General features: G+C 55.3%; 40 non-coding genes across 40 annotated transcripts; all 40 read right to left on the bottom strand.

Annotated features, from left to right (window-relative positions):
- Positions 1 to 313: 313 nt before the first annotated feature.
- LOC137138547 (U1 spliceosomal RNA) lies at positions 314 to 477 on the bottom strand. The gene has a single exon (XR_010916093.1). It is a non-coding gene; the product is annotated as a U1 spliceosomal RNA (small nuclear RNA).
- A 402-nt stretch (positions 478 to 879) lies between these two features.
- LOC137138660 (U1 spliceosomal RNA) lies at positions 880 to 1,043 on the bottom strand. The gene has a single exon (XR_010916201.1). It is a non-coding gene; the product is annotated as a U1 spliceosomal RNA (small nuclear RNA).
- A 431-nt stretch (positions 1,044 to 1,474) lies between these two features.
- LOC137138648 (U1 spliceosomal RNA) lies at positions 1,475 to 1,638 on the bottom strand. The gene has a single exon (XR_010916191.1). It is a non-coding gene; the product is annotated as a U1 spliceosomal RNA (small nuclear RNA).
- Positions 1,639 to 2,040: 402 nt separating this feature from the next.
- Positions 2,041 to 2,204, bottom strand: LOC137138637 (U1 spliceosomal RNA). Its single transcript, XR_010916180.1, has one exon. It is a non-coding gene; the product is annotated as a U1 spliceosomal RNA (small nuclear RNA).
- A 431-nt stretch (positions 2,205 to 2,635) lies between these two features.
- On the bottom strand, positions 2,636 to 2,799 carry LOC137138626 (U1 spliceosomal RNA). The gene has a single exon (XR_010916169.1). It is a non-coding gene; the product is annotated as a U1 spliceosomal RNA (small nuclear RNA).
- A 547-nt stretch (positions 2,800 to 3,346) lies between these two features.
- On the bottom strand, positions 3,347 to 3,510 carry LOC137138616 (U1 spliceosomal RNA). Its single transcript, XR_010916159.1, has one exon. It is a non-coding gene; the product is annotated as a U1 spliceosomal RNA (small nuclear RNA).
- Positions 3,511 to 4,028: 518 nt separating this feature from the next.
- Positions 4,029 to 4,192, bottom strand: LOC137138613 (U1 spliceosomal RNA). Its single transcript, XR_010916157.1, has one exon. It is a non-coding gene; the product is annotated as a U1 spliceosomal RNA (small nuclear RNA).
- Positions 4,193 to 4,594: 402 nt separating this feature from the next.
- On the bottom strand, positions 4,595 to 4,758 carry LOC137138602 (U1 spliceosomal RNA). Its single transcript, XR_010916146.1, has one exon. It is a non-coding gene; the product is annotated as a U1 spliceosomal RNA (small nuclear RNA).
- Positions 4,759 to 5,188: 430 nt separating this feature from the next.
- On the bottom strand, positions 5,189 to 5,352 carry LOC137138539 (U1 spliceosomal RNA). The gene has a single exon (XR_010916085.1). It is a non-coding gene; the product is annotated as a U1 spliceosomal RNA (small nuclear RNA).
- Positions 5,353 to 5,742: 390 nt separating this feature from the next.
- LOC137138591 (U1 spliceosomal RNA) lies at positions 5,743 to 5,906 on the bottom strand. The gene has a single exon (XR_010916135.1). It is a non-coding gene; the product is annotated as a U1 spliceosomal RNA (small nuclear RNA).
- A 431-nt stretch (positions 5,907 to 6,337) lies between these two features.
- Positions 6,338 to 6,501, bottom strand: LOC137138574 (U1 spliceosomal RNA). Its single transcript, XR_010916119.1, has one exon. It is a non-coding gene; the product is annotated as a U1 spliceosomal RNA (small nuclear RNA).
- Positions 6,502 to 7,064: 563 nt separating this feature from the next.
- LOC137138597 (U1 spliceosomal RNA) lies at positions 7,065 to 7,228 on the bottom strand. The gene has a single exon (XR_010916141.1). It is a non-coding gene; the product is annotated as a U1 spliceosomal RNA (small nuclear RNA).
- Positions 7,229 to 7,659: 431 nt separating this feature from the next.
- Positions 7,660 to 7,823, bottom strand: LOC137138617 (U1 spliceosomal RNA). Its single transcript, XR_010916160.1, has one exon. It is a non-coding gene; the product is annotated as a U1 spliceosomal RNA (small nuclear RNA).
- A 518-nt stretch (positions 7,824 to 8,341) lies between these two features.
- On the bottom strand, positions 8,342 to 8,505 carry LOC137138548 (U1 spliceosomal RNA). Its single transcript, XR_010916094.1, has one exon. It is a non-coding gene; the product is annotated as a U1 spliceosomal RNA (small nuclear RNA).
- Positions 8,506 to 8,936: 431 nt separating this feature from the next.
- On the bottom strand, positions 8,937 to 9,100 carry LOC137138585 (U1 spliceosomal RNA). Its single transcript, XR_010916130.1, has one exon. It is a non-coding gene; the product is annotated as a U1 spliceosomal RNA (small nuclear RNA).
- Positions 9,101 to 9,618: 518 nt separating this feature from the next.
- On the bottom strand, positions 9,619 to 9,782 carry LOC137138521 (U1 spliceosomal RNA). The gene has a single exon (XR_010916067.1). It is a non-coding gene; the product is annotated as a U1 spliceosomal RNA (small nuclear RNA).
- A 402-nt stretch (positions 9,783 to 10,184) lies between these two features.
- On the bottom strand, positions 10,185 to 10,348 carry LOC137138579 (U1 spliceosomal RNA). The gene has a single exon (XR_010916124.1). It is a non-coding gene; the product is annotated as a U1 spliceosomal RNA (small nuclear RNA).
- Positions 10,349 to 10,779: 431 nt separating this feature from the next.
- Positions 10,780 to 10,943, bottom strand: LOC137138568 (U1 spliceosomal RNA). Its single transcript, XR_010916113.1, has one exon. It is a non-coding gene; the product is annotated as a U1 spliceosomal RNA (small nuclear RNA).
- A 547-nt stretch (positions 10,944 to 11,490) lies between these two features.
- On the bottom strand, positions 11,491 to 11,654 carry LOC137138584 (U1 spliceosomal RNA). Its single transcript, XR_010916129.1, has one exon. It is a non-coding gene; the product is annotated as a U1 spliceosomal RNA (small nuclear RNA).
- A 518-nt stretch (positions 11,655 to 12,172) lies between these two features.
- Positions 12,173 to 12,336, bottom strand: LOC137138538 (U1 spliceosomal RNA). Its single transcript, XR_010916084.1, has one exon. It is a non-coding gene; the product is annotated as a U1 spliceosomal RNA (small nuclear RNA).
- A 547-nt stretch (positions 12,337 to 12,883) lies between these two features.
- Positions 12,884 to 13,047, bottom strand: LOC137138583 (U1 spliceosomal RNA). Its single transcript, XR_010916128.1, has one exon. It is a non-coding gene; the product is annotated as a U1 spliceosomal RNA (small nuclear RNA).
- Positions 13,048 to 13,565: 518 nt separating this feature from the next.
- Positions 13,566 to 13,729, bottom strand: LOC137138556 (U1 spliceosomal RNA). The gene has a single exon (XR_010916102.1). It is a non-coding gene; the product is annotated as a U1 spliceosomal RNA (small nuclear RNA).
- A 431-nt stretch (positions 13,730 to 14,160) lies between these two features.
- LOC137138545 (U1 spliceosomal RNA) lies at positions 14,161 to 14,324 on the bottom strand. Its single transcript, XR_010916091.1, has one exon. It is a non-coding gene; the product is annotated as a U1 spliceosomal RNA (small nuclear RNA).
- Positions 14,325 to 14,858: 534 nt separating this feature from the next.
- LOC137138534 (U1 spliceosomal RNA) lies at positions 14,859 to 15,022 on the bottom strand. The gene has a single exon (XR_010916080.1). It is a non-coding gene; the product is annotated as a U1 spliceosomal RNA (small nuclear RNA).
- A 431-nt stretch (positions 15,023 to 15,453) lies between these two features.
- Positions 15,454 to 15,617, bottom strand: LOC137138582 (U1 spliceosomal RNA). Its single transcript, XR_010916127.1, has one exon. It is a non-coding gene; the product is annotated as a U1 spliceosomal RNA (small nuclear RNA).
- A 518-nt stretch (positions 15,618 to 16,135) lies between these two features.
- Positions 16,136 to 16,299, bottom strand: LOC137138520 (U1 spliceosomal RNA). The gene has a single exon (XR_010916066.1). It is a non-coding gene; the product is annotated as a U1 spliceosomal RNA (small nuclear RNA).
- Positions 16,300 to 16,701: 402 nt separating this feature from the next.
- LOC137138523 (U1 spliceosomal RNA) lies at positions 16,702 to 16,865 on the bottom strand. Its single transcript, XR_010916069.1, has one exon. It is a non-coding gene; the product is annotated as a U1 spliceosomal RNA (small nuclear RNA).
- A 402-nt stretch (positions 16,866 to 17,267) lies between these two features.
- On the bottom strand, positions 17,268 to 17,431 carry LOC137138512 (U1 spliceosomal RNA). The gene has a single exon (XR_010916058.1). It is a non-coding gene; the product is annotated as a U1 spliceosomal RNA (small nuclear RNA).
- A 431-nt stretch (positions 17,432 to 17,862) lies between these two features.
- Positions 17,863 to 18,026, bottom strand: LOC137138519 (U1 spliceosomal RNA). Its single transcript, XR_010916065.1, has one exon. It is a non-coding gene; the product is annotated as a U1 spliceosomal RNA (small nuclear RNA).
- A 402-nt stretch (positions 18,027 to 18,428) lies between these two features.
- LOC137138499 (U1 spliceosomal RNA) lies at positions 18,429 to 18,592 on the bottom strand. The gene has a single exon (XR_010916046.1). It is a non-coding gene; the product is annotated as a U1 spliceosomal RNA (small nuclear RNA).
- A 402-nt stretch (positions 18,593 to 18,994) lies between these two features.
- Positions 18,995 to 19,158, bottom strand: LOC137138487 (U1 spliceosomal RNA). Its single transcript, XR_010916035.1, has one exon. It is a non-coding gene; the product is annotated as a U1 spliceosomal RNA (small nuclear RNA).
- A 431-nt stretch (positions 19,159 to 19,589) lies between these two features.
- On the bottom strand, positions 19,590 to 19,753 carry LOC137138476 (U1 spliceosomal RNA). The gene has a single exon (XR_010916024.1). It is a non-coding gene; the product is annotated as a U1 spliceosomal RNA (small nuclear RNA).
- A 402-nt stretch (positions 19,754 to 20,155) lies between these two features.
- LOC137138464 (U1 spliceosomal RNA) lies at positions 20,156 to 20,319 on the bottom strand. Its single transcript, XR_010916013.1, has one exon. It is a non-coding gene; the product is annotated as a U1 spliceosomal RNA (small nuclear RNA).
- A 431-nt stretch (positions 20,320 to 20,750) lies between these two features.
- On the bottom strand, positions 20,751 to 20,914 carry LOC137138453 (U1 spliceosomal RNA). The gene has a single exon (XR_010916002.1). It is a non-coding gene; the product is annotated as a U1 spliceosomal RNA (small nuclear RNA).
- A 547-nt stretch (positions 20,915 to 21,461) lies between these two features.
- LOC137138581 (U1 spliceosomal RNA) lies at positions 21,462 to 21,625 on the bottom strand. Its single transcript, XR_010916126.1, has one exon. It is a non-coding gene; the product is annotated as a U1 spliceosomal RNA (small nuclear RNA).
- Positions 21,626 to 22,143: 518 nt separating this feature from the next.
- LOC137138605 (U1 spliceosomal RNA) lies at positions 22,144 to 22,307 on the bottom strand. Its single transcript, XR_010916149.1, has one exon. It is a non-coding gene; the product is annotated as a U1 spliceosomal RNA (small nuclear RNA).
- Positions 22,308 to 22,737: 430 nt separating this feature from the next.
- LOC137138442 (U1 spliceosomal RNA) lies at positions 22,738 to 22,901 on the bottom strand. The gene has a single exon (XR_010915991.1). It is a non-coding gene; the product is annotated as a U1 spliceosomal RNA (small nuclear RNA).
- Positions 22,902 to 23,435: 534 nt separating this feature from the next.
- LOC137138431 (U1 spliceosomal RNA) lies at positions 23,436 to 23,599 on the bottom strand. Its single transcript, XR_010915980.1, has one exon. It is a non-coding gene; the product is annotated as a U1 spliceosomal RNA (small nuclear RNA).
- A 431-nt stretch (positions 23,600 to 24,030) lies between these two features.
- Positions 24,031 to 24,194, bottom strand: LOC137138528 (U1 spliceosomal RNA). The gene has a single exon (XR_010916074.1). It is a non-coding gene; the product is annotated as a U1 spliceosomal RNA (small nuclear RNA).
- A 418-nt stretch (positions 24,195 to 24,612) lies between these two features.
- Positions 24,613 to 24,776, bottom strand: LOC137138554 (U1 spliceosomal RNA). Its single transcript, XR_010916100.1, has one exon. It is a non-coding gene; the product is annotated as a U1 spliceosomal RNA (small nuclear RNA).
- Between the last annotated feature and the right edge of the window lie 358 nt (positions 24,777 to 25,134).

Genomic DNA, 25,134 nt, shown 5'->3' with positions numbered 1-25,134 from the left:
CCTTCAGCATGAGCTGGCCTTCGTCTGCTGCCTCAATTAACCTAGGCTGTGTGGTGCTATAAACTAAGCGTGCTGGCAATGGAAGACTTGTGTAAAGATGCAAAGACAGAACAAACTCAGAGAGGAGAGCACACGACTCGAGCTTGCCCATGCCCACTCCCTCTTGACAGCTGGCTCTTTCGCCTCACTGAACACACAGCTGTCACGGCAACACCGCTGGCTTTGCAGGTCGTGGCGGAAAAAGCCAAAAGCTGCGTGACGCACAGCACTCTGAGGAGGACCACAACGCGTTTCTCTTTGCACACTTTACAATCAGGGGAGAGCGCGAACGCAGTCCCCCACTACCACAAATTATGCAGTCGAGATTCCCACATTTGGGGAATTCGCAGGGGTCAGCACAACCGGAGTGCAATGGCTGAGCCTCGCCCTGGGTGAACCACCTTCTTGATCATGGTATCTCCCCTACCAGGTAAGTATGAGTTGCACAGGCCAGAGACAAGCGAGGCATTCCTAGAGGCAGCAGCTTCGCTGACGGTGCTTTCCACGCATAGTCCCAGGGTCCGGCCCCTTCAGCATGAGCTGGCCTTCGTCTGCTGCCTCAATTAACCTAGGCTGTGTGGTGCTATAAACTAAGCGTGCTGGCAATGGAAGACTTGTGTAAAGATGCAAAGACAGAACAAACTCAGAGAGGAGAGCACACGACTCGAGCTTGCCCATGCCCACTCCCTCTTGACAGCTGGCTCTTTCGCCTCACTGAACACACAGCTGTCACGGCAACACCGCTGGCTTTGCGGGGCGTGGCGGAAAAAGCCAAAAGCGGCGTGACGCACAGCACTCTGAGGAGGACCACAACGCGTTTGTCTTTGCACACTTTACAATCAGGGGAGAGCGCGAACGCAGTCCCCCACTACCACAAATTATGCAGTCGAGATTCCCACATTTGGGGAATTCGCAGGGGTCAGCACAACCGGAGTGCAATGGCTGAGCCTCGCCCTGGGTGAACCACCTTCTTGATCATGGTATCTCCCCTGCCAGGTAAGTATAAGTTGCACAGGCCAGAGACAAGCGGGGCATTCCTAGAGGCAGCAGCTTCGCTGACGGTGCTTTCGACGCATAGTCCCAGGGTCCGGCCCCTTCAGCATGAGCTGGCCTTCGTCTGCTGCTCCAGTGGATGGAAAGTTGCAAACACTGCCTCAATTAGCCTAGGCTGTGTGGTGCTATAAACTAAGCGTGCAGGCAATGGAAGACTTGTGTAAAGATGCAAAGACAGAACAAACTCAGAGAGGAGAGCACACAACTCGAGCTTGCCCATGCCCACTCCCTCTTGACAGCTGGCTCTTTCGCCTCACTGAACACACAGCTGTCACGGCAACACCGCTGGCTTTGCGGGGCGTGGCGGAAAAAGCCAAAAGCGGCGTGACGCACAGCACTCTGAGGAGGACCACAACGCGTTTGTCTTTGCACACTTTACAATCAGGGGAGAGCGCGAACGCAGTCCCCCACTACCACAAATTATGCAGTCGAGATTCCCACATTTGGGGAATTCGCAGGGGTCAGCACAACCGGAGTGCAATGGCTGAGCCTCGCCCTGGGTGAACCACCTTCTTGATCATGGTATCTCCCCTGCCAGGTAAGTATGAGTTGCACAGGCCAGAGACAAGCGAGGCATTCCTAGAGGCAGCAGCTTCGCTGACGGTGCTTTCCACGCATAGTCCCAGGGTCCGGCCCCTTCAGCATGAGCTGGCCTTCGTCTGCTGCCTCAATTAACCTAGGCTGTGTGGTGCTATAAACTAAGCGTGCTGGCAATGGAAGACTTGTGTAAAGATGCAAAGACAGAACAAACTCAGAGAGGAGAGCACACGACTCGAGCTTGCCCATGCCCACTCCCTCTTGACAGCTGGCTCTTTCGCCTCACTGAACACACAGCTGTCACGGCAACACCGCTGGCTTTGCAGGGCGTGGCGGAAAAAGCCAAAAGCGGCGTGACGCACAGCACTCTGAGGAGGACCACAACGCGTTTCTCTTTGCACACTTTACAATCAGGGGAGAGCGCGAACGCAGTCCCCCACTACCACAAATTATGCAGTCGAGATTCCCACATTTGGGGAATTCGCAGGGGTCAGCACAACCGGAGTGCAATGGCTGAGCCTCGCCCTGGGTGAACCACCTTCTTGATCATGGTATCTCCCCTGCCAGGTAAGTATAAGTTGCACAGGCCAGAGACAAGCGGGGCATTCCTAGAGGCAGCAGCTTCGCTGACGGTGCTTTCGACGCATAGTCCCAGGGTCCGGCCCCTTCAGCATGAGCTGGCCTTCGTCTGCTGCTCCAGTGGATGGAAAGTTGCAAACACTGCCTCAATTAGCCTAGGCTGTGTGGTGCTATAAACTAAGCGTGCAGGCAATGGAAGACTTGTGTAAAGATGCAAAGACAGAACAAACTCAGAGAGGAGAGCACACGACTCGAGCTTGCCCATGCCCACTCCCTCTTGACAGCTGGCTCTTTCGCCTCACTGAACACACAGCTGTCACGGCAACACCGCTGGCTTTGCGGGGCGTGGCGGAAAAAGCCAAAAGCGGCGTGACGCACAGCACTCTGAGGAGGACCACAACGCGTTTGTCTTTGCACACTTTACAATCAGGGGAGAGCGCGAACGCAGTCCCCCACTACCACAAATTATGCAGTCGAGATTCCCACATTTGGGGAATTCGCAGGGGTCAGCACAACCGGAGTGCAATGGCTGAGCCTCGCCCTGGGTGAACCACCTTCTTGATCATGGTATCTCCCCTGCCAGGTAAGTATGAGTTGCACAGGCCAGAGACAAGCGAGGCATTCCTAGAGGTAGCAGCTTCGCTGACGGTGCTTTCCACGCATAGTCCCAGGGTCCGGCCCCTTCAGCATGAGCTGGCCTTCGTCTGCTGCTCCATTTAGCCTAGGCTGTGTGGTGCTATAAACTAAGCGTGCTGGCAATGACGGTGCTTTCCACGCATAGTCCCAGGGTCCGGCCCCTTCAGCATGAGCTGGCCTTCGTCTGCTGCTCCAGTGGATGGAAAGTTGCAAACACTGCCTCAATTAGCCTAGGCTGTGTGGTGCTATAAACTAAGCGTGCAGGCAATGGAAGACTTGTGTAAAGATGCAAAGACAGAACAAACTCAGAGAGGAGAGCACACGACTCGAGCTTGCCCATGCCCACTCCCTCTTGACAGCTGGCTCTTTCGCCTCACTGAACACACAGCTGTCACGCCAACACCGCTGGCTTTGCGGGGCGTGGGGGAAAAAGCCAAAAGTGGCGTGACGCACAGCACTCTGAGGAGGACCACAACGCGTTTGTCTTTGCACACTTTACAATCAGGGGAGAGCGCGAACGCAGTCCCCCACTACCACAAATTATGCAGTCGAGATTCCCACATTTGGGGAATTCGCAGGGGTCAGTACAACCGGAGTTCAATGGCTGAGCCTCGCCCTGGGTGAACCACCTTCTTGATCATGGTATCTCCTCTGCCAGGTAAGTATGAGTTGCACAGGCCAGAGACAAGCGAAGCATTCCTAGAGGTAGCAGCTTCGCTGACGGTGCTTTCCACGCATAGTCCCAGGGTCCGGCCCCTTCAGCATGAGCTGGCCTTCGTCTGCTGCTCCATTTAGCCTAGGCTGTGTGGTGCTATAAACTAAGCGTGCTGGCAATGACGGTGCTTTCCACGCATAGTCCCAGGTTCCGGCCCCTTCAGCATGAGCTGGCCTTCGTCTGCTGCCTCAATTAACCTAGGCTGTGTGGTGCTATAAACTAAGCGTGCTGGCAATGGAAGACTTGTGTAAAGATGCAAAGACAGAACAAACTCAGAGAGGAGAGCACACGACTCGAGCTTGCCCATGCCCACTCCCTCTTGACAGCTGGCTCTTTCGCCTCACTGAACACACAGCTGTCACGGCAACACCGCTGGCTTTGCAGGTCGTGGCGGAAAAAGCCAAAAGCTGCGTGACGCACAGCACTCTGAGGAGGACCACAACGCGTTTCTCTTTGCACACTTTACAATCAGGGGAGAGCGCGAACGCAGTCCCCCACTACCACAAATTATGCAGTCGAGATTCCCACATTTGGGGAATTCGCAGGGGTCAGCACAACCGGAGTGCAATGGCTGAGCCTCGCCCTGGGTGAACCACCTTCTTGATCATGGTATCTCCCCTGCCAGGTAAGTATGAGTTGCACAGGCCAGAGACAAGCGAGGCATTCCTAGAGGCAGCAGCTTCGCTGACGGTGCTTTCCACGCATAGTCCCAGGGTCCGGCCCCTTCAGCATGAGCTGGCCTTCGTCTGCTGCCTCAATTAACCTAGGCTGTGTGGTGCTATAAACTAAGCGTGCTGGCAATGGAAGACTTGTGTAAAGATGCAAAGACAGAACAAACTCAGAGAGGAGAGCACACGACTCGAGCTTGCCCATGCCCACTCCCTCTTGACAGCTGGCTCTTTCGCCTCACTGAACACACAGCTGTCACGGCAACACCGCTGGCTTTGCGGGGCGTGGCGGAAAAAGCCAAAAGCGGCGTGACGCACAGCACTCTGAGGAGGACCACAACGCGTTTGTCTTTGCACACTTTACAATCAGGGGAGAGCGCGAACGCAGTCCCCCACTACCACAAATTATGCAGTCGAGATTCCCACATTTGGGGAATTCGCAGGGGTCAGCACAACCGGAGTGCAATGGCTGAGCCTCGCCCTGGGTGAACCACCTTCTTGATCATGGTATCTCCCCTGCCAGGTAAGTATAAGTTGCACAGGCCAGAGACAAGCGGGGCATTCCTAGAGGCAGCAGCTTCGCTGACGGTGCTTTCGACGCATAGTCCCAGGGTCCGGCCCCTTCAGCATGAGCTGGCCTTCGTCTGCTGCTCCAGTGGATGGAAAGTTGCAAACACTGCCTCAATTAGCCTAGGCTGTGTGGTGCTATAAACTAAGCGTGCAGGCAATGGAAGACTTGTGTAAAGATGCAAAGACAGAACAAACTCAGAGAGGAGAGCACACAACTCGAGCTTGCCCATGCCCACTCCCTCTTGACAGCTGGCTCTTTCGCCTCACTGAACACACAGCTGTCACGGCAACACCGCTGGCTTTGCGGGGCGTGGCGGAAAAAGCCAAAAGCGGCGTGACGCACAGCACTCTGAGGAGACCACAACGCGTTTCTTTTTGCACACTTTACAATCAGGGGAGAGCGCGAACGCAGTCCCCCACTACCACAAATTATGCAGTCGAGATTCCCACATTTGGGGAATTCGCAGGGGTCAGCACAACCGGAGTGCAATGGCTGAGCCTCGCCCTGGGTGAACCACCTTCTTGATCATGGTATCTCCTCTGCCAGGTAAGTATAAGTTGCACAGGCCAGAGACAAGCGGGGCATTCCTAGAGGCAGCAGCTTTGCTGACGGTGCTTTCGACGCATAGTCCCAGGGTCCGGCCCCTTCAGCATGAGCTGGCCTTCGTCTGCTGCTCCAGTGGATGGAAAGTTGCAAACACTGCCTCAATTAGCCTAGGCTGTGTGGTGCTATAAACTAAGCGTGCAGGCAATGGAAGACTTGTGTAAAGATGCAAAGACAGAACAAACTCAGAGAGGAGAGCACACGACTCGAGCTTGCCCATGCCCACTCCCTCTTGACAGCTGGCTCTGGCTTTGCGGGGCGTGGCGGAAAAAGCCAAAAGCGGCGTGACGCACAGCACTCTGAGGAGACCACAACGCGTTTCTTTTTGCACACTTTACAATCAGGGGAGAGCGCGAACGCAGTCCCCCACTACCACAAATTATGCAGTCGAGATTCCCACATTTGGGGAATTCGCAGGGGTCAGCACAACCGGAGTGCAATGGCTGAGCCTCGCCCTGGGTGAACCACCTTCTTGATCATGGTATCTCCCCTGCCAGGTAAGTATGAGTTGCACAGGCCAGAGACAAGCGGGGCATTCCTAGAGGCAGCAGCTTCGCTGACGGTGCTTTCCACGCATAGTCCCAGGGTCCGGCCCCTTCAGCATGAGCTGGCCTTCGTCTGCTGCTCCAGTGGATGGAAAGTTGCAAACACTGCCTCAATTAGCCTAGGCTGTGTAGTGCTATAAATTAAGCGTGCTGGCAATGGAAGACTTGTGTAAAGATGCAAAGACAGAACAAACTCAGAGAGGAGAGCACACGACTCGAGCTTGCCCATGCCCAGTCCCTCTTGACAGCTGGCTCTTTCGCCTCACTGAACACACAGCTGTCACGGCAACACCGCTGGCTTTGCGGGGCGTGGCGGAAAAAGCCAAAAGCGGCGTGACCCACAGCACTCTGAGAAGGACCACAACGCGTTTGTCTTTGCACACTTTACAATCAGGGGAGAGCGCGAACGCAGTCCCCCACTACCACAAATTATGCAGTCGAGATTCCCACATTTGGGGAATTTGCAGGGGTCAGCACAACCGGAGTGCAATGGCTGAGCCTCGCCCTGGGTGAACCACCTTCTTGATCATGGTATCTCCCCTGCCAGGTAAGTATGAATTGCACAGGCCAGAGACAAGCGGGGCATTCCTAGAGGCAGCAGCTTCGCTGACGGTGCTTTCCACGCATAGTCCCAGGGTCCGGCCCCTTCAGCATGAGCTGGCCTTCGTCTGCTGCTCCATTTAGCCTAGGCTGTGTGGTGCTATAAACTAAGCGTGCTGGCAATGACGGTGCTTTCCACGCATAGTCCCAGGGTCCGGCCCCTTCAGCATGAGCTGGCCTTCGTCTGCTGCTCCAGTGGATGGAAAATTGCAAACACTGCCTCAATTAGCCTAGGCTGTGTAGTGCTATAAATTAAGCGTGCTGGCAATGGAAGACTTGTGTAAAGATGCAAAGACAGAACAAACTCAGAGAGGAGAGCACACGACTCGAGCTTGCCCATGCCCACTCCCTCTTGACAGCTGGCTCTTTCGCCTCACTGAACACACAGCTGTTACGGCAACACCGCTGGCTTTGCGGGGCGTGGCGGAAAAAGCCGAAAGCGGCGTGACGCACAGCACTTTTAGGGGGACCGCAAAAGCCTTGGAGGCCGACGCGTTTGTCTTCGCACACTTTACAATCAGGGGAGAGCGCGAACGCAGTCCCCCACTACCACAAATTATGCAGTCGAGATTCCCACATTTGGGGAATTCGCAGGGGTCAGCACAACCGGAGTGCAATGGCTGAGCCTCGCCCTGGGTGAACCACCTTCTTGATCATGGTATCTCCTTTGCCAGGTAAGTATGAGTTGCACAGAACAGAGACAAGCGGGGCATTCCTAGAGGCAGCAGCTTCGCTGACGGTGCTTTCGACGCATAGTCCCAGGGTCCGGCCCCTTCAGCATGAGCTGGCCTTCGTCTGCTGCTCCAGTGGATGGAAAGTTGCAAACACTGCCTCAATTAGCCTAGGCTGTGTAGTGCTATAAACCAAGCGTGGTGGCAATGGAAGACTTGTGTAAAAATGCAAAGACAGAACAAACTCAGAGAGGAGAGCACACGACTCGAGCTGGCCCATGCCCACACCCTCTTGACAGCGGGTTCTTTCGCCTCACTGAACACACAGCTGTCACGGCAACACCGCTGGCTTTGCGGGGCGTGTCGGAAAAAGCCAAAAGCGGCGTGACGCACAGCACTCTGAGGAGGACCACAACGCGTTTGTCTTTGCACACTTTACAATCAGGAGAGAGCGCGAACGCAGTCCCCCACTATCACAAATTATGCAGTCGAGATTCCCACATTTGGGGAATTCGCAGGGGTCAGTACAACCGGAGTGCAATGGCTGAGCCTCGCCCTGGGTGAACCACCTTCTTGATCATGGTATCTCCTCTGCCAGGTAAGTATGAGTTGCACAGGCCAGAGACAAGCGAGGCATTTCTAGAGGTAGCAGCTTCGCTGACGGTGCTTTCCACGCATAGTCCCAGGGTCCGGCCCCTTCAGCATGAGCTGGCCTTCGTCTGCTGCTCCATTTAGCCTAGGCTGTGTGGTGCTATAAACTAAGCGTGCTGGCAATGACGGTGCTTTCCACGCATAGTCCCAGGGTCCGGCCCCTTCAGCATGAGCTGGCCTTCGTCTGCTGCCTCAATTAACCTAGGCTGTGTGGTGCTATAAACTAAGCGTGCTGGCAATGGAAGACTTGTGTAAAGATGCAAAGACAGAACAAACTCAGAGAGGAGAGCACACGACTCGAGCTTGCCCATGCCCACTCCCTCTTGACAGCTGGCTCTTTCGCCTCACTGAACACACAGCTGTCACGGCAACACCGCTGGCTTTGCAGGGCGTGGCGGAAAAAGCCAAAAGCGGCGTGACGCACAGCACTCTGAGGAGGACCACAATGCGTTTCTCTTTGCACACTTTACAATCAGGGGAGAGCACGAACGCAGTCCCCCACTACCACAAATTATGCAGTCGAGATTCCCACATTTGGGGAATTCGCAGGGGTCAGCACAACCGGAGTGCAATGGCTGAGCCTCGCCCTGGGTGAACCACCTTCTTGATCATGGTATCTCCCCTGCCAGGTAAGTATAAGTTGCACAGGCCAGAGACAAGCGGGGCATTCCTAGAGGCAGCAGCTTCGCTGACGGTGCTTTCGCCGCATAGTCCCAGGGTCCGGCCCCTTCAGCATGAGCTGGCCTTCGTCTGCTGCTCCAGTGGATGGAAAGTTGCAAACACTGCCTCAATTAGCCTAGGCTGTGTGGTGCTATAAACTAAGCGTGCAGGCAATGGAAGACTTGTGTAAAGATGCAAAGACAGAACAAACTCAGAAAGGAGAGCACACGACTCGAGCTTGCCCATGCCCACTCCCTCTTGACAGCTGGCTCTTTCGCCTCACTGAACACACAGCTGTCACGGCAACACCGCTGGCTTTGCGGGGCGTGGCGGAAAAAGCCAAAAGCGGCGTGACGCACAGCACTCTGAGGAGGACCACAACGCGTTTGTCTTTGCACACTTTACAATCAGGGGAGAGCGCGAACGCAGTCCCCCACTACCACAAATTATGCAGTCGAGATTCCCACATTTGGGGAATTCGCAGGGGTCAGTACAACCGGAGTGCAATGGCTGAGCCTCGCCCTGGGTGAACCACCTTCTTGATCATGGTATCTCCTCTGCCAGGTAAGTATGAGTTGCACAGGCCAGAGACAAGCGAGGCATTCCTAGAGGTAGCAGCTTCACTGACGGTGCTTTCCACGCATAGTCCCAGGGTCCGGCCCCTTCAGCATGAGCTGGCCTTCGTCTGCTGCTCCATTTAGCCTAGGCTGTGTGGTGCTATAAACTAAGCGTGCTGGCAATGACGGTGCTTTCCACGCATAGTCCCAGGTTCCGGCCCCTTCAGCATGAGCTGGCCTTCGTCTGCTGCCTCAATTAACCTAGGCTGTGTGGTGCTATAAACTAAGCGTGCTGGCAATGGAAGACTTGTGTAAAGATGCAAAGACAGAACAAACTCAGAGAGGAGAGCACACGACTCGAGCTTGCCCATGCCCACTCCCTCTTGACAGCTGGCTCTTTCGCCTCACTGAACACACAGCTGTCACGGCAACACCGCTGGCTTTGCAGGGCGTGGCGGAAAAAGCCAAAAGCTGCGTGACGCACAGCACTCTGAGGAGGACCACAACGCGTTTCTCTTTGCACACTTTACAATCAGGGGAGAGCGCGAACGCAGTCCCCCACTACCACAAATTATGCAGTCGAGATTCCCACATTTGGGGAATTCGCAGGGGTCAGCACAACCAGAGTGCAATGGCTGAGCCTCGCCCTGGGTGAACCACCTTCTTGATCATGGTATCTCCCCTGCCAGGTAAGTATGAGTTGCACAGGCCAGAGACAAGCGAGGCATTCCTAGAGGCAGCAGCTTCGCTGACGGTGCTTTCCACGCATAGTCCCAGGGTCCGGCCCCTTCAGCATGAGCTGGCCTTCGTCTGCTGCCTCAATTAACCTAGGCTGTGTGGTGCTATAAAGTAAGCGTGCTGGCAATGGAAGACTTGTGTAAAGATGCAAAGACAGAACAAACTCAGAGAGGAGAGCACACGACTCGAGCTTGCCCATGCCCACTCCCTCTTGACAGCTGGCTCTTTCGCCTCACTGAACATACAGCTGTCACGGCAACACCGCTGGCTTTGCAGGGCGTGGCGGAAAAAGCCAAAAGCGGCGTGACGCACAGCACTCTGAGGAGGACCACAACGCGTTTCTCTTTGCACACTTTACAATCAGGGGAGAGCGCGAACGCAGTCCCCCACTACCACAAATTATGCAGTCGAGATTCCCACATTTGGGGAATTCGCAGGGGTCAGCACAACCGGAGTGCAATGGCTGAGCCTCGCCCTGGGTGAACCACCTTCTTGATCATGGTATCTCCCCTGCCAGGTAAGTATAAGTTGCACAGGCCAGAGACAAGCGGGGCATTCCTAGAGGCAGCAGCTTCGCTGACGGTGCTTTCGACGCATAGTCCCAGGGTCCGGCCCCTTCAGCATGAGCTGGCCTTCGTCTGCTGCTCCAGTGGATGGAAAGTTGCAAACACTGCCTCAATTAGCCTAGGCTGTGTGGTGCTATAAACTAAGCGTGCAGGCAATGGAAGACTTGTGTAAAGATGCAAAGACAGAACAAACTCAGAGAGGAGAGCACACGACTCGAGCTTGCCCATGCCCACTCCCTCTTGACAGCTGGCTCTTTCGCCTCACTGAACACACAGCTGTCACGGCAACACCGCTGGCTTTGCGGGGCGTGGCGGAAAAAGCCAAAAGCGGCGTGACGCACAGCACTCTGAGGAGGACCACAACGCGTTTGTCTTTGCACACTTTACAATCAGGGGAGAGCGCGAACGCAGTCCCCCACTACCACAAATTATGCAGTCGAGATTCCCACATTTGGGGAATTCGCAGGGGTCAGCACAACCGGAGTGCAATGGCTGAGCCTCGCCCTGGGTGAACCACCTTCTTGATCATGGTATCTCCCCTGCCAGGTAAGTATGAGTTGCACAGGCCCGAGACAAGCGAGGCATTCCTAGAGGTAGCAGCTTCGCTGACGGTGCTTTCCACGCATAGTCCCAGGGTCCGGCCCCTTCAGCATGAGCTGGCCTTCGTCTGCTGCTCCATTTAGCCTAGGCTGTGTGGTGCTATAAACTAAGCGTGCTGGCAATGACGGTGCTTTCCACGCATAGTCCCAGGGTCCGGCCCCTTCAGCATGAGCTGGCCTTCGTCTGCTGCTCCAGTGGATGGAAAGTTGCAAACACTGCCTCAATTAGCCTAGGCTGTGTGGTGCTATAAACTAAGCGTGCAGGCAATGGAAGACTTGTGTAAAGATGCAAAGACAGAACAAACTCAGAGAGGAGAGCACACGACTCGAGCTTGCCCATGCCCACTCCCTCTTGACAGCTGGCTCTTTCGCCTCACTGAACACACAGCTGTCACGCCAACACCGCTGGCTTTGCGGGGCGTGGCGGAAAAAGCCAAAAGTGGCGTGACGCACAGCACTCTGAGGAGGACCACAACGCGTTTGTCTTTGCACACTTTACAATCAGGGGAGAGCGCGAACGCAGTCCCCCACTACCACAAATTATGCAGTCGAGATTCCCACATTTGGGGAATTCGCAGGGGTCAGTACAACCGGAGTGCAATGGCTGAGCCTCGCCCTGGGTGAACCACCTTCTTGATCATGGTATCTCCTCTGCCAGGTAAGTATGAGTTGCACAGGCCAGAGACAAGCGAGGCATTCCTAGAGGTAGCAGCTTCGCTGACGGTGCTTTCCACGCATAGTCCCAGGGTCCGGCCCCTTCAGCATGAGCTGGCCTTCGTCTGCTGCTCCATTTAGCCTAGGCTGTGTGGTGCTATAAACTAAGCGTGCTGGCAATGACGGTGCTTTCCACGCATAGTCCCAGGTTCCGGCCCCTTCAGCATGAGCTGGCCTTCGTCTGCTGCCTCAATTAACCTAGGCTGTGTGGTGCTATAAACTAAGCGTGCTGGCAATGGAAGACTTGTGTAAAGATGCAAAGACAGAACAAACTCAGAGAGGAGAGCACACGACTCGAGCTTGCCCATGCCCACTCCCTCTTGACAGCTGGCTCTTTCGCCTCACTGAACACACAGCTGTCACGGCAACACCGCTGGCTTTGCGGGGCGTGGCGGAAAAAGCCAAAAGCGGCGTGACGCACAGCACTCTGAGGAGGACCACAACGCGTTTGTCTTTGCACACTTTACAATCAGGGGAGAGCGCGAACGCAGTCCCCCACTACCACAAATTATGCAGTCGAGATTCCCACATTTGGGGAATTCGCAGGGGTCAGCACAACCGGAGTGCAATGGCTGAGCCTCGCCCTGGGTGAACCACCTTCTTGATCATGGTATCTCCTCTGCCAGGTAAGTATGAGTTGCACAGGCCAGAGACAAGCGAGGCATTCCTAGAGGTAGCAGCTTCGCTGACGGTGCTTTCCACGCATAGTCCCAGGGTCCGGCCCCTTCAGCATGAGCTGGCCTTCGTCTGCTGCTCCATTTAGCCTAGGCTGTGTGGTGCTATAAACTAAGCGTGCTGGCAATGACGGTGCTTTCCACGCATAGTCCCAGGGTCCGGCCCCTTCAGCATGAGCTGGCCTTCGTCTGCTGCTCCAGTGGATGGAAAGTTGCAAACACTGCCTCAATTAGCCTAGGCTGTGTGGTGCTATAAACTAAGCGTGCAGGCAATGGAAGACTTGTGTAAAGATGCAAAGACAGAACAAACTCAGAGAGGAGAGCACACGACTCGAGCTTGCCCATGCCCACTCCCTCTTGACAGCTGGCTCTTTCGCCTCACTGAACACACAGCTGTCACGCCAACACCGCTGGCTTTGCGGGGCGTGGCGGAAAAAGCCAAAAGTGGCGTGACGCACAGCACTCTGAGGAGGACCACAACGCGTTTGTCTTTGCACACTTTACAATCAGGGGAGAGCGCGAACGCAGTCCCCCACTACCACAAATTATGCAGTCGAGATTCCCACATTTGGGGAATTCGCAGGGGTCAGTACAACCGGAGTGCAATGGCTGAGCCTCGCCCTGGGTGAACCACCTTCTTGATCATGGTATCTCCTCTGCCAGGTAAGTATGAGTTGCACAGGCCAGAGACAAGCGAGGCATTCCTAGAGGTAGCAGCTTCGCTGACGGTGCTTTCCACGCATAGTCCCAGGGTCCGGCCCCTTCAGCATGAGCTGGCCTTCGTCTGCTGCTCCATTTAGCCTAGGCTGTGTGGTGCTATAAACTAAGCGTGCTGGCAATGACGGTGCTTTCCACGCATAGTCCCAGGTTCCGGCCCCTTCAGCATGAGCTGGCCTTCGTCTGCTGCCTCAATTAACCTAGGCTGTGTGGTGCTATAAACTAAGCGTGCTGGCAATGGAAGACTTGTGTAAAGATGCAAAGACAGAACAAACTCAGAGAGGAGAGCACACGACTCGAGCTTGCCCATGCCCACTCCCTCTTGACAGCTGGCTCTTTCGCCTCACTGAACACACAGCTGTCACGGCAACACCGCTGGCTTTGCGGGGCGTGGCGGAAAAAGCCAAAAGCGGCGTGACGCACAGCACTCTGAGGAGGACCACAACGCGTTTCTCTTTGCACACTTTACAATCAGGGGAGAGCGCGAACGCAGTCCCCCACTACCACAAATTATGCAGTCGAGATTCCCACATTTGGGGAATTCGCAGGGGTCAGCACAACCGGAGTGCAATGGCTGAGCCTCGCCCTGGGTGAACCACCTTCTTGATCATGGTATCTCCCCTGCCAGGTAAGTATAAGTTGCACAGGCCAGAGACAAGCGGGGCATTCCTAGAGGCAGCAGCTTCGCTGACGGTGCTTTCGACGCATAGTCCCAGGGTCCGGCCCCTTCAGCATGAGCTGGCCTTCGTCTGCTGCTCCAGTGGATGGAAAGTTGCAAACACTGCCTCAATTAGCCTAGGCTGTGTGGTGCTATAAACTAAGCGTGCAGGCAATGGAAGACTTGTGTAAAGATGCAAAGACAGAACAAACTCAGAAAGGAGAGCACACGACTCGAGCTTGCCCATGCCCACTCCCTCTTGACAGCTGGCTCTTTCGCCTCACTGAACACACAGCTGTCACGGCAACACCGCTGGCTTTGCGGGGCGTGGCGGAAAAAGCCAAAAGCGGCGTGACGCACAGCACTCTGAGGAGGACCACAACGCGTTTGTCTTTGCACACTTTACAATCAGGGGAGAGCGCGAACGCAGTCCCCCACTACCACAAATTATGCAGTCGAGATTCCCACATTTGGGGAATTCGCAGGGGTCAGCACAACCGGAGTGCAATGGCTGAGCCTCGCCCTGGGTGAACCACCTTCTTGATCATGGTATCTCCCCTGCCAGGTAAGTATGAGTTGCACAGGCCAGAGACAAGCGAGGCATTCCTAGAGGTAGCAGCTTCGCTGACGGTGCTTTCCACGCATAGTCCCAGGGTCCGGCCCCTTCAGCATGAGCTGGCCTTCGTCTGCTGCTCCATTTAGCCTAGGCTGTGTGGTGCTATAAACTAAGCGTGCTGGCAATGACGGTGCTTTCCACGCATAGTCCCAGGGTCCGGCCCCTTCAGCATGAGCTGGCCTTCGTCTGCTGCCTCAATTAACCTAGGCTGTGTGGTGCTATAAACTAAGCGTGCTGGCAATGGAAGACTTGTGTAAAGATGCAAAGACAGAACAAACTCAGAGAGGAGAGCACACGACTCGAGCTTGCCCATGCCCACTCCCTCTTGACAGCTGGCTCTTTCGCCTCACTGAACACACAGCTGTCACGGCAACACCGCTGGCTTTGCGGGGCGTGGCGGAAAAAGCCAAAAGCGGCGTGACGCACAGCACTTTGAGGGGGACCGCAAAAGCCTTGGAGGCCGACGCGTTTGTCTTTGCACACTTTACAATCAGGGGAGAGCGCGAACGCAGTCCCCCACTACCACAAATTATGCAGTCGAGATTCCCACATTTGGGGAATTCGCAGGGGTCAGCACAACCGGAGTGCAATGGCTGAGCCTCGCCCTGGGTGAACCACCTTCTTGATCATGGTATCTCCCCTGCCAGGTAAGTATAAGTTGCACAGGCCAGAGACAAGCGGGGCATTCCTAGAGGCAGCAGCTTCGCTGACGGTGCTTTCGACGCATAGGCCCAGGGTCCGGCCCCTTCAGCATGAGCTGGCCTTCGTCTGCTGCTCCAGTGGATGGAAAGTTGCAAACACTGCCTCAATTAGCCTAGGCTGTGTGGTGCTATAAACTAAGCGTGCAGGCAATGGAAGACTTGTGTAAAGATGCAAAGACAGAACAAACTCAGAGAGGAGAGCACACGACTCGAGCTTGCCCATGCCCACTCCCTCTTGACAGCTGGCTCTTTCGCCTCACTGAACACACAGCTGTCACGGCAACACCGCTGGCTTTGCGGGGCGTGGCGGAAAAAGCCAAAAGTGGCGTGACGCACAGCACTCTGAGGAGGACCACAACGCGTTTGTCTTTGCACACTTTACAATCAGGGGAGAGCGCGAACGCAGTCCCCCACTACCACAAATTATGCAGTCGAGATTCCCACATTTGGGGAATTCGCAGGGGTCAGTACAACCGGAGTGCAATGGCTGAGCCTCGCCCTGGGTGAACCACCTTCTTGATCATGGTATCTCCTCTGCCAGGTAAGTATGAGTTGCACAGGCCAGAGACAAGCGAGGCATTCCTAGAGGTAGCAGCTTCACTGACGGTGCTTTCCACGCATAGTCCCAGGGTCCGGCCCCTTCAGCATGAGCTGGCCTTCGTCTGCTGCTCCATTTAGCCTAGGCTGTGTGGTGCTATAAACTAAGCGTGCTGGCAATGACGGTGCTTTCCACGCATAGTCCCAGGTTCCGGCCCCTTCAGCATGAGCTGGCCTTCGTCTGCTGCCTCAATTAACCTAGGCTGTGTGGTGCTATAAACTAAGCGTGCTGGCAATGGAAGACTTGTGTAAAGATGCAAAGACAGAACAAACTCAGAGAGGAGAGCACACGACTCGAGCTTGCCCATGCCCACTCCCTCTTGACAGCTGGCTCTTTCGCCTCACTGAACACACAGCTGTCACGGCAACACCGCTGGCTTTGCAGGGCGTGGCGGAAAAAGCCAAAAGCTGCGTGACGCACAGCACTCTGAGGAGGACCACAACGCGTTTCTCTTTGCACACTTTACAATCAGGGGAGAGCGCGAACGCAGTCCCCCACTACCACAAATTATGCAGTCGAGATTCCCACATTTGGGGAATTCGCAGGGGTCAGCACAACCAGAGTGCAATGGCTGAGCCTCGCCCTGGGTGAACCACCTTCTTGATCATGGTATCTCCCCTGCCAGGTAAGTATGAGTTGCACAGGCCAGAGACAAGCGAGGCATTCCTAGAGGCAGCAGCTTCGCTGACGGTGCTTTCCACGCATAGTCCCAGGGTCCGGCCCCTTCAGCATGAGCTGGCCTTCGTCTGCTGCCTCAATTAACCTAGGCTGTGTGGTGCTATAAACTAAGCGTGCTGGCAATGGAAGACTTGTGTAAAGATGCAAAGACAGAACAAACTCAGAGAGGAGAGCACACGACTCGAGCTTGCCCATGCCCACTCCCTCTTGACAGCTGGCTCTTTCGCCTCACTGAACACACAGCTGTCACGGCAACACCGCTGGCTTTGCGGGGCGTGGCGGAAAAAGCCAAAAGCGGCGTGACGCACAGCACTCTGAGGAGGACCACAACGCGTTTGTCTTTGCACACTTTACAATCAGGGGAGAGCGCGAACGCAGTCCCCCACTACCACAAATTATGCAGTCGAGATTCCCACATTTGGGGAATTCGCAGGGGTCAGCACAACCGGAGTGCAATGGCTGAGCCTCGCCCTGGGTGAACCACCTTCTTGATCATGGTATCTCCCCTGCCAGGTAAGTATGAGTTGCACAGGCCAGAGACAAGCGAGGCATTCCTAGAGGCAGCAGCTTCGCTGACGGTGCTTTCCACGCATAGTCCCAGGGTCCGGCCCCTTCAGCATGAGCTGGCCTTCGTCTGCTGCCTCAATTAACCTAGGCTGTGTGGTGCTATAAACTAAGCGTGCTGGCAATGGAAGACTTGTGTAAAGATGCAAAGACAGAACAAACTCAGAGAGGAGAGCACACGACTCGAGCTTGCCCATGCCCACTCCCTCTTGACAGCTGGCTCTTTCGCCTCACTGAACACACAGCTGTCACGGCAACACCGCTGGCTTTGCAGGGCGTGGCGGAAAAAGCCAAAAGCGGCGTGACGCACAGCACTCTGAGGAGGACCACAACGCGTTTCTCTTTGCACACTTTACAATCAGGGGAGAGCGCGAACGCAGTCCCCCACTACCACAAATTATGCAGTCGAGATTCCCACATTTGGGGAATTCGCAGGGGTCAGCACAACCGGAGTGCAATGGCTGAGCCTCGCCCTGGGTGAACCACCTTCTTGATCATGGTATCTCCCCTGCCAGGTAAGTATAAGTTGCACAGGCCAGAGACAAGCGGGGCATTCCTAGAGGCAGCAGCTTCGCTGACGGTGCTTTCGACGCATAGTCCCAGGGTCCGGCCCCTTCAGCATGAGCTGGCCTTCGTCTGCTGCTCCAGTGGATGGAAAGTTGCAAACACTGCCTCAATTAGCCTAGGCTGTGTGGTGCTATAAACTAAGCGTGCAGGCAATGGAAGACTTGTGTAAAGATGCAAAGACAGAACAAACTCAGAGAGGAGAGCACACGACTCGAGCTTGCCCATGCCCACTCCCTCTTGACAGCTGGCTCTTTCGCCTCACTGAACACACAGCTGTCACGGCAACACCGCTGGCTTTGCGGGGCGTGGCGGAAAAAGCCAAAAGCGGCGTGACGCACAGCACTCTGAGGAGGACCACAACGCGTTTGTCTTTGCACACTTTACAATCAGGGGAGAGCGCGAACGCAGTCCCCCACTACCACAAATTATGCAGTCGAGATTCCCACATTTGGGGAATTCGCAGGGGTCAGCACAACCAGAGTGCAATGGCTGAGCCTCGCCCTGGGTGAACCACCTTCTTGATCATGGTATCTCCCCTGCCAGGTAAGTATGAGTTGCACAGGCCAGAGAGAAGCGAGGCATTCCTAGAGGCAGCAGCTTCGCTGACGGTGCTTTCCACGCATAGTCCCAGGGTCCGGCCCCTTCAGCATGAGCTGGCCTTCGTCTGCTGCCTCAATTAACCTAGGCTGTGTGGTGCTATAAACTAAGCGTGCTGGCAATGGAAGACTTGTGTAAAGATGCAAAGACAGAACAAACTCAGAGAGGAGAGCACACGACTCGAGCTTGCCCATGCCCACTCCCTCTTGACAGCTGGCTCTTTCGCCTCACTGAACACACAGCTGTCACGGCAACACCGCTGGCTTTGCGGGGCGTGGCGGAAAAAGCCAAAAGCGGCGTGACGCACAGCACTCTGAGGAGGACCACAACGCGTTTGTCTTTGCACACTTTACAATCAGGGGAGAGCGCGAACGCAGTCCCCCACTACCACAAATTATGCAGTCGAGATTCCCACATTTGGGGAATTCGCAGGGGTCAGCACAACCGGAGTGCAATGGCTGAGCCTCGCCCTGGGTGAACCACCTTCTTGATCATGGTATCTCCCCTGCCAGGTAAGTATGAGTTGCACAGGCCAGAGACAAGCGAGGCATTCCTAGAGGCAGCAGCTTCGCTGACGGTGCTTTCCACGCATAGTCCCAGGGTCCGGCCCCTTCAGCATGAGCTGGCCTTCGTCTGCTGCCTCAATTAACCTAGGCTGTGTGGTGCTATAAACTAAGCGTGCTGGCAATGGAAGACTTGTGTAAAGATGCAAAGACAGAACAAACTCAGAGAGGAGAGCACACGACTCGAGCTTGCCCATGCCCACTCCCTCTTGACAGCTGGCTCTTTCGCCTCACTGAACACACAGCTGTCACGGCAACACCGCTGGCTTTGCAGGGCGTGGCGGAAAAAGCCAAAAGCGGCGTGACGCACAGCACTCTGAGGAGGACCACAACGCGTTTCTCTTTGCACACTTTACAATCAGGGGAGAGCGCGAACGCAGTCCCCCACTACCACAAATTATGCAGTCGAGATTCCCACATTTGGGGAATTCGCAGGGGTCAGCACAACCGGAGTGCAATGGCTGAGCCTCGCCCTGGGTGAACCACCTTCTTGATCATGGTATCTCCCCTGCCAGGTAAGTATAAGTTGCACAGGCCAGAGACAAGCGGGGCATTCCTAGAGGCAGCAGCTTCGCTGACGGTGCTTTCGACGCATAGTCCCAGGGTCCGGCCCCTTCAGCATGAGCTGGCCTTCGTCTGCTGCTCCAGTGGATGGAAAGTTGCAAACACTGCCTCAATTAGCCTAGGCTGTGTGGTGCTATAAACTAAGCGTGCAGGCAATGGAAGACTTGTGTAAAGATGCAAAGACAGAACAAACTCAGAGAGGAGAGCACACGACTCGAGCTTGCCCATGCCCACTCCCTCTTGACAGCTGGCTCTTTCGCCTCACTGAACACACAGCTGTCACGGCAACACCGCTGGCTTTGCGGGGCGTGGCGGAAAAAGCCAAAAGCGGCGTGACGCACAGCACTCTGAGGAGGACCACAATGCGTTTGTCTTTGCACACTTTACAATCAGGGGAGAGCGCGAACGCAGTCCCCCACTACCACAAATTATGCAGTCGAGATTCCCACATTTGGGGAATTCGCAGGGGTCAGCACAACCGGAGTGCAATGGCTGAGCCTCGCCCTGGGTGAACCACCTTCTTGATCATGGTATCTCCCCTGCCAGGTAAGTATGAGTTGCACAGGCCAGAGACAAGCGAGGCATTCCTAGAGGCAGCAGCTTCGCTGACGGTGCTTTCCACGCATAGTCCCAGGGTCCGGCCCCTTCAGCATGAGCTGGCCTTCGTCTGCTGCCTCAATTAACCTAGGCTGTGTGGTGCTATAAACTAAGCGTGCTGGCAATGGAAGACTTGTGTAAAGATGCAAAGACAGAACAAACTCAGAGAGGAGAGCACACGACTCGAGCTTGCCCATGCCCACTCCCTCTTGACAGCTGGCTCTTTCGCCTCACTGAACACACAGCTGTCACGGCAACACCGCTGGCTTTGCAGGGCGTGGCGGAAAAAGCCAAAAGCGGCGTGACGCACAGCACTCTGAGGAGGACCACAACGCGTTTCTCTTTGCACACTTTACAATCAGGGGAGAGCGCGAACGCAGTCCCCCACTACCACAAATTATGCAGTCGAGATTCCCACATTTGGGGAATTCGCAGGGGTCAGCACAACCGGAGTGCAATGGCTGAGCCTCGCCCTGGGTGAACCACCTTCTTGATCATGGTATCTCCCCTGCCAGGTAAGTATAAGTTGCACAGGCCAGAGACAAGCGGGGCATTCCTAGAGGCAGCAGCTTCGCTGACGGTGCTTTCGACGCATAGTCCCAGGGTCCGGCCCCTTCAGCATGAGCTGGCCTTCGTCTGCTGCTCCAGTGGATGGAAAGTTGCAAACACTGCCTCAATTAGCCTAGGCTGTGTGGTGCTATAAACTAAGCGTGCAGGCAATGGAAGACTTGTGTAAAGATGCAAAGACAGAACAAACTCAGAGAGGAGAGCACACGACTCGAGCTTGCCCATGCCCACTCCCTCTTGACAGCTGGCTCTTTCGCCTCACTGAACACACAGCTGTCACGGCAACACCGCTGGCTTTGCGGGGCGTGGCGGAAAAAGCCAAAAGCGGCGTGACGCACAGCACTCTGAGGAGGACCACAACGCGTTTGTCTTTGCACACTTTACAATCAGGGGAGAGCGCGAACGCAGTCCCCCACTACCACAAATTATGCAGTCGAGATTCCCACATTTGGGGAATTCGCAGGGGTCAGCACAACCGGAGTGCAATGGCTGAGCCTCGCCCTGGGTGAACCACCTTCTTGATCATGGTATCTCCCCTGCCAGGTAAGTATGAGTTGCACAGGCCCGAGACAAGCGAGGCATTCCTAGAGGTAGCAGCTTCGCTGACGGTGCTTTCCACGCATAGTCCCAGGGTCCGGCCCCTTCAGCATGAGCTGGCCTTCGTCTGCTGCTCCATTTAGCCTAGGCTGTGTGGTGCTATAAACTAAGCGTGCTGGCAATGACGGTGCTTTCCACGCATAGTCCCAGGGTCCGGCCCCTTCAGCATGAGCTGGCCTTCGTCTGCTGCTCCAGTGGATGGAAAGTTGCAAACACTGCCTCAATTAGCCTAGGCTGTGTGGTGCTATAAACTAAGCGTGCAGGCAATGGAAGACTTGTGTAAAGATGCAAAGACAGAACAAACTCAGAGAGGAGAGCACACGACTCGAGCTTGCCCATGCCCACTCCCTCTTGACAGCTGGCTCTTTCGCCTCACTGAACACACAGCTGTCACGCCAACACCGCTGGCTTTGCGGGGCGTGGCGGAAAAAGCCAAAAGTGGCGTGACGCACAGCACTCTGAGGAGGACCACAACGCGTTTGTCTTTGCACACTTTACAATCAGGGGAGAGCGCGAACGCAGTCCCCCACTACCACAAATTATGCAGTCGAGATTCCCACATTTGGGGAATTCGCAGGGGTCAGTACAACCGGAGTGCAATGGCTGAGCCTCGCCCTGGGTGAACCACCTTCTTGATCATGGTATCTCCTCTGCCAGGTAAGTATGAGTTGCACAGGCCAGAGACAAGCGAGGCATTCCTAGAGGTAGCAGCTTCGCTGACGGTGCTTTCCACGCATAGTCCCAGGGTCCGGCCCCTTCAGCATGAGCTGGCCTTCGTCTGCTGCTCCATTTAGCCTAGGCTGTGTGGTGCTATAAACTAAGCGTGCTGGCAATGACGGTGCTTTCCACGCATAGTCCCAGGTTCCGGCCCCTTCAGCATGAGCTGGCCTTCGTCTGCTGCCTCAATTAACCTAGGCTGTGTGGTGCTATAAACTAAGCGTGCTGGCAATGGAAGACTTGTGTAAAGATGCAAAGACAGAACAAACTCAGAGAGGAGAGCACACGACTCGAGCTTGCCCATGCCCACTCCCTCTTGACAGCTGGCTCTTTCGCCTCACTGAACACACAGCTGTCACGGCAACACCGCTGGCTTTGCGGGGCGTGGCGGAAAAAGCCAAAAGCGGCGTGACGCACAGCACTCTGAGGAGGACCACAACGCGTTTCTCTTTGCACACTTTACAATCAGGGGAGAGCGCGAACGCAGTCCCCCACTACCACAAATTATGCAGTCTAGATTCCCACATTTGGGGAATTCGCAGGGGTCAGCTCAACCGGAGTGCAATGGCTGAGCCTCGCCCTGGGTGAACCACCTTCTTGATCATGGTATCTCCCCTGCCAGGTAAGTATAAGTTGCACAGGCCAGAGACAAGCGGGGCATTCCTAGAGGCAGCAGCTTCGCTGACGGTGCTTTCGACGCATAGTCCCAGGGTCCGGCCCCTTCAGCATGAGCTGGCCTTCGTCTGCTGCTCCAGTGGATGGAAAGTTGCAAACACTGCCTCAATTAGCCTAGGCTGTGTGGTGCTATAAACTAAGCGTGCAGGCAATGGAAGACTTGTGTAAAGATGCAAGACAGAACAAACTCAGAGAGGAGAGCACACGACTCGAGCTTGCCCATGCCCACTCCCTCTTGACAGCTGGCTCTTTCGCCTCACTGAACACACAGCTGTCACGGCAACACCGCTGGCTTTGCGGGGCGTGGCGGAAAAAGCCAACAGCGGCGTGACGCACAGCACTCTGAGGAGGACCACAACGCGTTTGTCTTTGCACACTTTACAATCAGGGGAGAGCGCGAACGCAGTCCCCCACTACCACAAATTATGCAGTCGAGATTCCCACATTTGGGGAATTCGCAGGGGTCAGCACAACCGGAGTGCAATGGCTGAGCCTCGCCCTGGGTGAACCACCTTCTTGATCATGGTATCTCCCCTGCCAGGTAAGTATGAGTTGCATAGGCCAGAGACAAGCGAGTCATTCCTAGAGGTAGCAGCTTCGCTGACGGTGCTTTCCACGCATAGTCCCAGGGTCCGGCCCCTTCAGCATGAGCTGGCCTTCGTCTGCTGCTCCATTTAGCCTAGGCTGTGTGGTGCTATAAACTAAGCGTGCTGGCAATGACGGTGCTTTCCACGCATAGTCCCAGGGTCCGGCCCCTTCAGCATGAGCTGGCCATGGTCTGCTGCCTCAATTAACCTAGGCTGTGTGGTGCTATAAACTAAGCGTGCTGGCAATGGAAGACTTGTGTAAAGATGCAAAGACAGAACAAACTCAGAGAGGAGAGCACACGACTCGAGCTTGCCCATGCCCACTCCCTCTTGACAGCTGGCTCTTTCGCCTCACTGAACACACAGCTGTCACGGCAACACCGCTGGCTTTGCGGGGCGTGGCGGAAAAAGCCAAAAGCGGCGTGACGCACAGCACTTTGAGGGGGACCGCAAAAGCCTTGGAGGCCGACGCGTTTGTCTTTGCACACTTTACAATCAGGGGAGAGCGCGAACGCAGTCCCCCACTACCACAAATTATGCAGTCGAGATTCCCACATTTGGGGAATTCGCAGGGGTCAGCACAACCGGAGTGCAATGGCTGAGCCTCGCCCTGGGTGAACCACCTTCTTGATCATGGTATCTCCCCTGCCAGGTAAGTATAAGTTGCACAGGCCAGAGACAAGCGGGGCATTCCTAGAGGCAGCAGCTTCGCTGACGGTGCTTTCGACGCATAGTCCCAGGGTCCGGCCCCTTCAGCATGAGCTGGCCTTCGTCTGCTGCTCCAGTGGATGGAAAGTTGCAAACACTGCCTCAATTAGCCTAGGCTGTGTGGTGCTATAAACTAAGCGTGCAGGCAATGGAAGACTTGTGTAAAGATGCAAAGACAGAACAAACTCAGAGAGGAGAGCACACGACTCGAGCTTGCCCATGCCCACTCCCCCTTGACAGCTGGCGCTTTCGCCTCACTGAACACACAGCTGTCACGGCAACACCGCTGGCTTTGCGGGGCGTGGCGGAAAAAGCCAAAAGCGGCGTGACCCACAGCACTCTGAGAAGGACCACAACGCGTTTGTCTTTGCACACTTTACAATCAGGGGAGAGCGCGAACGCAGTCCCCCACTACCACAAATTACGCAGTCGAGATTCCCACATTTGGGGAATTCGCAGGGGTCAGCACAACCGGAGTGCAATGGCTGAGCCTCGCCCTGGGTGAACCACCTTCTTGATCATGGTATCTCCCCTGCCAGGTAAGTATGAGTTGCACAGGCCAGAGACAAGCGAGGGATTCCTAGAGGTAGCAGCTTCGCTGACGGTGCTTTCCACCCATAGTCCCAGGGTCCGGCCCCTTCAGCATGAGCTGGCCTTCGTCTGCTGCCTCAATTAACCTAGGCTGTGTGGTGCTATAAACTAAGCGTGCTGGCAATGGAAGACTTGTGTAAAGATGCAAAGACAGAACAAACTCAGAGAGGAGAGCACACGACTCGAGCTGGCCCATGCCCACACCCTCTTGACAGCGGGTTCTTTCGCCTCACTGAACACACAGCTGTCACGGCAACACCGCTGGCTTTGCAGGGCGTGGCGGAAAAAGCCAAAAGCGGCGTGACGCACAGCACTTTGAGGGGGACCGCAAAAGCCTTGGAGGCCGACGCGTTTGTCTTTGCACACTTTACAATCAGGGGAGAGCGCGAACGCAGTCCCCCACTACCACATATTATGCAGTCGAGATTCCCACATTTGGGGAATTCGCAGGGGTCAGCACAACCGGAGTGCAATGGCTGAGCCTCGCCCTGGGTGAACCACCTTCTTGATCATGGTATCTCCCCTGCCAGGTAAGTATAAGTTGCACAGGCCAGAGACAAGCGGGGCATTCCTAGAGGCAGCAGCTTCGCTGATGGTGCTTTCGACGCATAGTCCCAGGGTCCGGCCCCTTCAGCATGAGCTGGCCTTCGTCTGCTGCTCCAGTGGATGGAAAGTTGCAAACACTGCCTCAATTAGCCTAGGCTGTGTGGTGCTATAAACTAAGCGTGCAGGCAATGGAAGACTTGTGTAAAGATGCAAAGACAGAACAAACTCAGAGAGGAGAGCACACGACTCGAGCTTGCCCATGCCCACTCCCTCTTGACAGCTGGCTCTTTCGCCTCACTGAACACACAGCTGTCACGGCAACACCGCTGGCTTTGCGGGGCGTGGCGGAA

The sequence above is a fragment of the Channa argus genome, chromosome 12 (genome assembly GCF_033026475.1).
Source record: "Channa argus isolate prfri chromosome 12, Channa argus male v1.0, whole genome shotgun sequence".
Taxonomy (NCBI): Eukaryota; Metazoa; Chordata; class Actinopteri; order Anabantiformes; family Channidae; genus Channa; species Channa argus.
Note: the sequence above shows the minus strand (reverse complement) of the source record. Positions and strands in the feature narration are given on the sequence as shown.